Below are 7458 nucleotides of genomic sequence, written 5' to 3'. Positions count from 1 at the left end.
CTACCCTCCCATTTCACAGATGAAACGGAGGTCCAGAGAGGGATAGTAACTTCCCCCAGGATCACACAGCAAGTCAGGAGGAACCAGATCAGAGGGGTGAGGGCCCTCTAGGCTCTTCCTGGGGGGGGGGGGGGGCAGGAGCCCCTCCCCTGCACAGCCCCAGCTCCAGACGTGGCAGGGCCAGCAGGAGTAAGGTTTCTCTGCTCCCTCCCAAGTGCCGTGCTGGCGGCTCCCGAAATAAAAATCAAATGTGGGCTTGGCAGAGCGAGCGGGGTGGGAGAGCAGCCGGCAGCGAGTGGCGGCAACGCTGGGTTTCATTCTTTCCATTGTAACTTCACCTCCTAACCTCTGGCATTTTAATTATTCTCCTACCCGCTTGCTGCTGCTGCTGCTGCTGCTGGGGCCAGAGGGTGAGCTCACCCTTTCCTCCGGCCAGGGAGGGGGCGGCCGCTGCCGGGACCCCCAGCCTCCAGCCTGCTCCCGGGAAGCTGGGGGGCGGTGGGAGGGGGCGGCACCGGGCAGGGGTCACCGGCCTAGAGGCTTCCTTCAGCCTCTGCCATCCCAGGCCGGGGGGGGGGCAGGTGCCCAGAAGGGGCCAGGCTCCCAGACATCCAGCCTGGCACCTAAGGTTCCATGTGTGAATCATTAGGTCCTCACAACCACTGCTCCATTTAACGGTGGCCACCGTCTTCGGCCAACGCGTTACAGGCCCACCGCCCACTTTGTGTGCCGCAGGCATGCTCAGTGTGTGCAGAGCGGGGCCTAGGACCCGGGGCCCGGGGCTCCCGGTCTGCGCTCTTGCCAGACCCGGGGAGCGGGCAAGAACAGCTCAGGCCTGATCATTTGCCTCATCGCCCCAGAGTGTCCATCCCCCCCTCCCCCGATGGTAAGTGATTTAAAGCATTTTTTTTTTTTCATATGAAAACACGCAAAGGCATAGTAGGGGGTAGGAAGCAAAGTGGCCTGTGAACGGTTTTTACAAGTTCCCAGAAGAGATCGCCACTTGGGGCTGCCCCCAGATGCCAGGGAACAGCATCCTCCCCCACCCCCCCGGGCCTGGCCGTGAAGCGGATGACACATTGGGCTTATCTGTGTGTGGCTCATTTAGTTGGGGCCCCGGACTGCTGTGAAGATGCTGGAGGGTGACGGTGGGCAGCCTGGGCCCATCCCAGGCTGCAGAGGCCCGGAGCTGGAGCCCTCTGCTAATTCTTGTGCCTCCCGGGGAGGTTGGTTTCCACAGGACACGTAGCACAGGCCCAGGGAAGCCTCCACTTGGAGCCCCAGGGCCCACCGAGGCCTCCTGCTTGGCCGCCAGCTCCCGGAAACTTCCCCCCCACCCCCCCACCGCCTCCCTGCCTCGCCCTGGGAGGAAGCCTTCTGTCTTCCTCTTCCTTGCCCTGTCAGTCTCCCCTGAATGCATGTTCCATCAACGGGCAGCTCCTGGGCACCTACCCTGCCCGTGCCGCGCCTCGTCGTGGGCAGTTAGGGTCTCTGCCCCAGTAGAGTTTCCAGAAGCAAGGAGCAAAGTGCAGTGCCCTCGGTGCAAACGTGAGCGTCGTGGTGGGGGCGCGCAAGGCTGCGGCAGCCCTGGGAAGCAAATTCCTGACCCAAGCTTGCTGAGCGGAGCATCAGGAAACGCGTCCCAGATTGAGTGCTAACTGGGAGGAGCCCCCCGGGAAGAGCGTGGCTGGCCTCGGGAGCATCCCTGCGAAGGCCCAGTGATGAGAGAGAACCCAGTACGGAAGCTGCAGGTGTAGAGGCTGACAGGGGGTGGTGGGGGGGGAGGGGGGGGAGGGGGAGATGCAGGGGCACCTACGGTGGGAGGTGGGCGGGTAGGATGACACGATCAAATGGGTGCTTTGGGAAGATTTCTGGGTGACATGTGGAGGACTGGGTGGAGAGCGGTCAGAACGGAGGTGGGGAGGCCGCCCAGGAGGCTGCCACAGAGGTCCGGGTGGGAGGTGACAGTGGCCAGGCCCAGGCCAGTGGCAGCAGGGTGGCAAGGGGTAGGTAGCCAGACTGACTGGGCTTCAGGAGGCAGAAGTCACAGGACGTGGTGACAGATTAGCAGAGGGATAAGGGCTGGCGCCTGGGTTTCTGGTTTGACCATCTCGCCAGGGGCTTTATTGCCGAACGTGGTGACTTTGATACACCTGTGCGGCATCCGAGTGGATGGTTCCGGGTGGGCTGGATGCGTGAAGGGTCCCCGGAGACAATGCAGAGCGAAGAGACCAGGCCCACACCCGAGGGAAGACAGAGGAGACAGAGCCCGCTAAGGAGCTGGAGAAGGAGTAGGACAAAGAGGCAGGCGGGAAACTGGGACAGGAAGGGGCCGCCAAAGCCCTCAAAGGAAGAGGCTTTCTAGAAGGCCAATGGCCAGAGGTGAAGCTGGCTGAGGCCCGAGAAGGGACATACGGTCTAGGGACCAAGAAGTCTTTGCCTTTTCCCTGACCCCAGCCTCCCCCAACTCTCTGTTCCACAGCCCCCCCATCCTAAACCCCACCACCCTCACCCTTCAATGCCCCCTCCCTCTTCCCCATGTGCCCTCTTTCCCCTCACTCTTTCTCTCTGACCCGAGGCTCAACATCTTTCTCAGAGACACTCCACGCCACCCTTACCCCACTTGGGTCCCGGCTGCCCTCCCTGGCTCCCGAAATCACCCACCACCCCCACCATCACCAACAACAACATACACCATCACATTCACCTCTCACCAGAGAGTCACCCAGATCCAGAAGCTGGGGCAGAGAGGAGCACACATCCCAATCTGACCTCCTGGGTAGCTCGTAGCCTCCTCGATTGAGCCCTAAGGTCAGGCCAGCTCCAGGCCAGCCTGGCGCTCAGGGGCCTACAGCCTAAAGGAGAGAGAAGCAAGGGCCTGACAGGCCCGTGCCGATTGAGAGGAGAGGCCCAGAGAACAAGCCGTGGCTGTCTGGACCCAGCAGAGGGGCCCTCGTGGACTTCATGGAAAAGGTGACTCTGCCTGGGACCTTGAAGAACTAGCAGGATTTGGGCAAATGGCCATGGGAGCAGAAGGAGCTACAGGAGGAGGGAAGGGTGAGAAAGGGTGTGCAGGTGGAAAGGGGTCCACATGTGCACAGCAGCCCGTAGCTCAGGGTGGCTGGTGGCCCCAAAGCGGGGAGGGGGGGCAGGGGGCTTCAAGGTGAAGGGGCCAGATCACAGGGACCTGGAGTGCCAAGGGAGAAGGCGTCAGACTTTGCTGCCTCTTGACCCGGGGCTTACCGATCTGGTGCTGTTTCCCTACTCATTCATTCATTCATTCACTCATTCACTCATTCAGGAAATGTCTGAGATCCTATTCTGTGCCAGGCAAGTGCTCAAGATACTGTGAGGGACAGAACAAAGTCCCTGACATCCCAGAGTTTAAATAAATTCCAGGAAGAGACACAGACTATAATGCCATAAACAAATTAAGACTAAAAATTAAGATCATGATAGGGGTTGTGAGGAACATAATGACTGGCCAGTCTTTGAGGGTAGAGACTGTGACCGAGGGCTCCCTGTGGGCAGAGCCCGCGTCTCCTCCATCGGACTGGGAGCCCTGCGCCTCTGAGGAAGGACAGAGAACGGAGCATCCGGGAACAAAAGCTGAGATTCTCAGTTCCCAGGAATGGCTGCTTCCCCAGGCCAAGGACCCTCCAGCAGGGCCCTCTGTGGCAGTGCCCACATGCTGACCACACCCCCACACCCCAGCCATCACAGTCCCTCTTCTTGGTGCCTGGTGGCATAAGGAGGGCTGAGACCCATGAGCCGGAGCCCAGGCTATAGGAAGCAGGTGCAGCGAGTCCGGAAAGGTCTCTATAGACGGACCTGGGATCCAAGGGTGGCGGCAATCTTGGAAAGGAACCCCCCTTCCCAGCCAGGCCTGAGGGGGAAGGCTTCTCTCCCCCCTCCCCTCAAACTCCCACCCCATTAAACCCTTAAATTAACCTCAGCCCCACCCGAGCTGGAGAGAGTGCCCCAAAATAAATCTTAAATTACATGCTGCCTGGGGGCAACCACAGCTCTCCTTCCTCCCTCTCCAGCAAGCAGACCCGCCCCACACAATGCTGGGGGGGGCCTCCCCCCCAAATGGCTATTTATACAGCTCCCCTTTTTGCTGTCTGGCCTGGTGGCTGTTGGGTGGGTGAGGCCCAAGCAGGCTACACGGCTCTCCTGGGAGGGTGAAGTGGATGGGGGAGGCTGTGAGACTCTCCAGGGTTTGACCGGGCATGGGAACATCATTTATGGGCCCCATCAGGCTACTCTGGGGCGCTGCTAACATTGCACCCAGGCAGTGGCATATATCTGGATCATGGGCACAGCGGGCATCTGGTCACTTAGCAAAGGGGCCCAGACTGCAGCCTCCCAGAGCACAGCTTTCTCATGAATGAGAGAGAGAGAGAGAGAGAGAGAGGTGTCCTTGCTCCCTAGCTGCCCACTGAGCAGTTCTGAGGATGGGCACCCCTTCCTCCCCTACCCGGCAAGGACAAGCCTGCTCTGGCCCCAAGGACCCCAAGCACGGGGAGAGCCTGGTGGGGGTGCTTGGCAAAGAAAGTGGGAAGCTGGACGCGGTCATTTTGAGACCCCAGGCCTAGGCCCAGGACCTCCCTGGAAAAAGCCACCTTCCATTCTGGGAACCCGGTCCCGAACTGGGGCCGCTCCGCTCCCCTCGCGGAGTACAGAGGAGGGAGGGGAGGGCAGAGGCAAGAGAGAAGGAACTGGACAAGACAGTGGGAGACAGAGACTTGCACACACAGAGGAACAGAAATAAGGAAAGAGACAGACGCAGAAGCGCCGAGGTTTGGGACAACACGGAGGTTGCGAGGACATGGCCTCTCCTGGGTGGCGCCCGTGGGCCTGGACCCCTGTCCTCTGTCCCCTGGCTCCTGCTCTCCCGGAGGGCAGGTGTAGGGCCTCCAGGCCACCCCAGGAGAGAGACTCTCCCGCTGCTCCTCCATGCCCCACCCCTGCCCACACCCCCTCCCCCCCACCCCTACAACCTGCCCCTCAAGGGGCTTCGAGGGGGCTGAGGCTTCTCCTCCCTCTCCGTTGCCCTGCGGGAGGGGGCAGCAGTGAGGTCAGAAGGCGGACAGGTAAACAGGTGGCCCCTCTTACTGGGGACTCAGCCCCAGAGGAGGGGAGGGGAGAGTTGCAGAGGAAGGGGGCGGAGGGGGGGTAAAGGAGCAGGAGTACCGGCCCGCGGAGGAGCTGGCTTCCAGGCCTGAGTCCTAGGAGGAGAGAGTGACATGGCCCAGGGATCCGGCAGTGGCTGTGGCACTACTGTGTCCGGAGGACAGGGGGAGGGGATAGAGGATCCCACCAAGGCTGCCGGGGACAGATGAGGACCCCTGCAGCACGGAGGGCAGCGAGTTACAACAGCCCTCCGCCCATACAGGTGGCGACGTGTCGCCTCCCTATTAAACTGGGTTATCCCAGTTAACTGGGCCCGAAAACACAGTTTTTTGGGGGGGGCCCGGGGCGTCAGACCTGCCATTTAGCTGGAGGAGGCCACCCAAACCACCGCAGAGCCTCGAGTGGAGAAGCAGTGCCCAGCTCGCGGCAGGCACCGGCTCAGACACTTAGTGCTCTGTTTACCCTGGCACGGGCAGCTGGCACAGGTGGGGCTCTCCAGGGAGCGGCCAGAGGCACGGCCAGCAGACGCACCTGGAGGCCAAAAACGGAGGCGAGGACTGCGGGGCTCGGGGAGAGGTGCCTGGAGGGACGTCGAGCCCGGCTGCAAACCTGGGCCTCGCTCTGCCCCCCCCCCCCCAGAGCTCAGCGGCCTCTCAGCTGTCCTGCGAGAGACCATCAGGCGGGGCCAGGCCAGGGGTGGGCGGCGGGAGAAACAGCAGCTCTGAGGATTCTGGAAGTCCCCTCCCAACCCGTCCCCAGGAAGAGGGGAGGCTGGAGGAGGTGGAGGAAGCCCCAGGACTTCGGAGCCCCGGGCTAGCATGCCTGGACACCTCTAGGCTCCCCAGGTTCGAGGCACCACTGACCCTCCACACCCAAAGGCACATGTGGCTTCCCAAGCTTGAGAACGCACTGTCACAGCCTCCCACCCTGCCGATCACCACACAGACCCAGTGTCCACATTCTTTCTCCACCGCACAGACCCTACCCCCCCCCCCAGCCCACCACACCCAACATACGCGGAATCTTCTACGACTCAGCTCACAAATACAGCTTATAGGTGTCAGACACACGATGCTCACCCCGACACCCCTTACCCCACATATAACCTACATTCCAGCAGCAAAGTCACATGCACACACACACACACACACACACACACACCCTCCTCCCAGCGCCACGCCCCCAGGTAAACCAAGAGGGGTCTAACATTTCAGTCCCATTCCCCCCATCTCTATCCCCCTCCCACCTCCCTTCCCCACTCCCTCTGCACTCACTGCGTCCCCCCCCCAACCTTCTGTCTCTGCCTCTTTGTCTCTGGGCGACCTCCTAGCTGGGCCCCTGGCCCTGGGACCTCACTTCTCTCCTCTCCCCCATCTGCACACGGGCTGCACATCTGGGCAGCTCCCTGCGGCTACCACTCCACCAGCCTGGTCTGGGGGCTCCCAAGGAAGGGGAACAGCAGCTGGCGGTGGCTCAGGGGGCCTCACTTCCCCCTGCTTGTCATCCACCGCCCCCCCCATGGACCGCCCACCCCTCCCCATTCCAGGCTGAGTCATCCCCACATCTGGAGCCTCAGCACATCTGGAAGAGCTGAAGCCTGTGCAGCCAGCTCCACGTGGACACCCCTCCCCCAAACTGCATTTCACTCCCCCCCCCCCGCCCCCGACAGAAGCTGGGGTCCGGCCCCTCCGTTCCCGCCCGGGGCCAGGGCCCAGATCACCTAGCAGGCAGGCCAGCACTCCAGTGCCCGCCCCTGCAACAGGACGTCCACTGACCACAGGACCTCTCCCAGGTGACGGTAACTTTGGCCACTTGGTGCCCACCCCACTGAGGGGGCAGAACAGCGCTGGCCTTGGGGGAGGCCAAGCCCCAGGCCGGGGGAGGCGGGCGAGCCAGGCAGTGAAGGAGGCAGTGGTTTGGCCCAGCAGGCAGAGGGAGTTTATCCTGGCGCGGGGCCCCAAAGCCAAACATCCTTCACTAACCTCGCAGACACATCAAAGCCGGCCAGGAAGGGGCCCTTCAGTAGAGGAAACCTGCAGTCCTGGCGGCCTAACAGCCTGGCTCCAGGCACAGGACCACCCTGTCCCACTCGGCAGCCCAGGCGCAGGTTGGGCACAGCGGTCCCAGAGCCAGCGGGCAGAAGACATTTCTACCCCCACCCCCAGCCCCGCCAGGGCTGCAGACAGGGTGGTGATCTGCCCTGGTGACGGTGGCACACCTGGCACCAGGACTTAGCTTCGGCCCCAGACTTGCCCCCTCCCATCCTCCGGGCAGGAGAGGCCGGTGGGCTCACTGTGGCCCGTAGCCTGGAGGGGGAGGGCG

The sequence above is a fragment of the Felis catus genome, chromosome E1, assembly GCF_018350175.1.
Source record: "Felis catus isolate Fca126 chromosome E1, F.catus_Fca126_mat1.0, whole genome shotgun sequence".
Lineage (NCBI taxonomy): Eukaryota > Metazoa > Chordata > Mammalia > Carnivora > Felidae > Felis > Felis catus.
Note: the sequence above shows the minus strand (reverse complement) of the source record.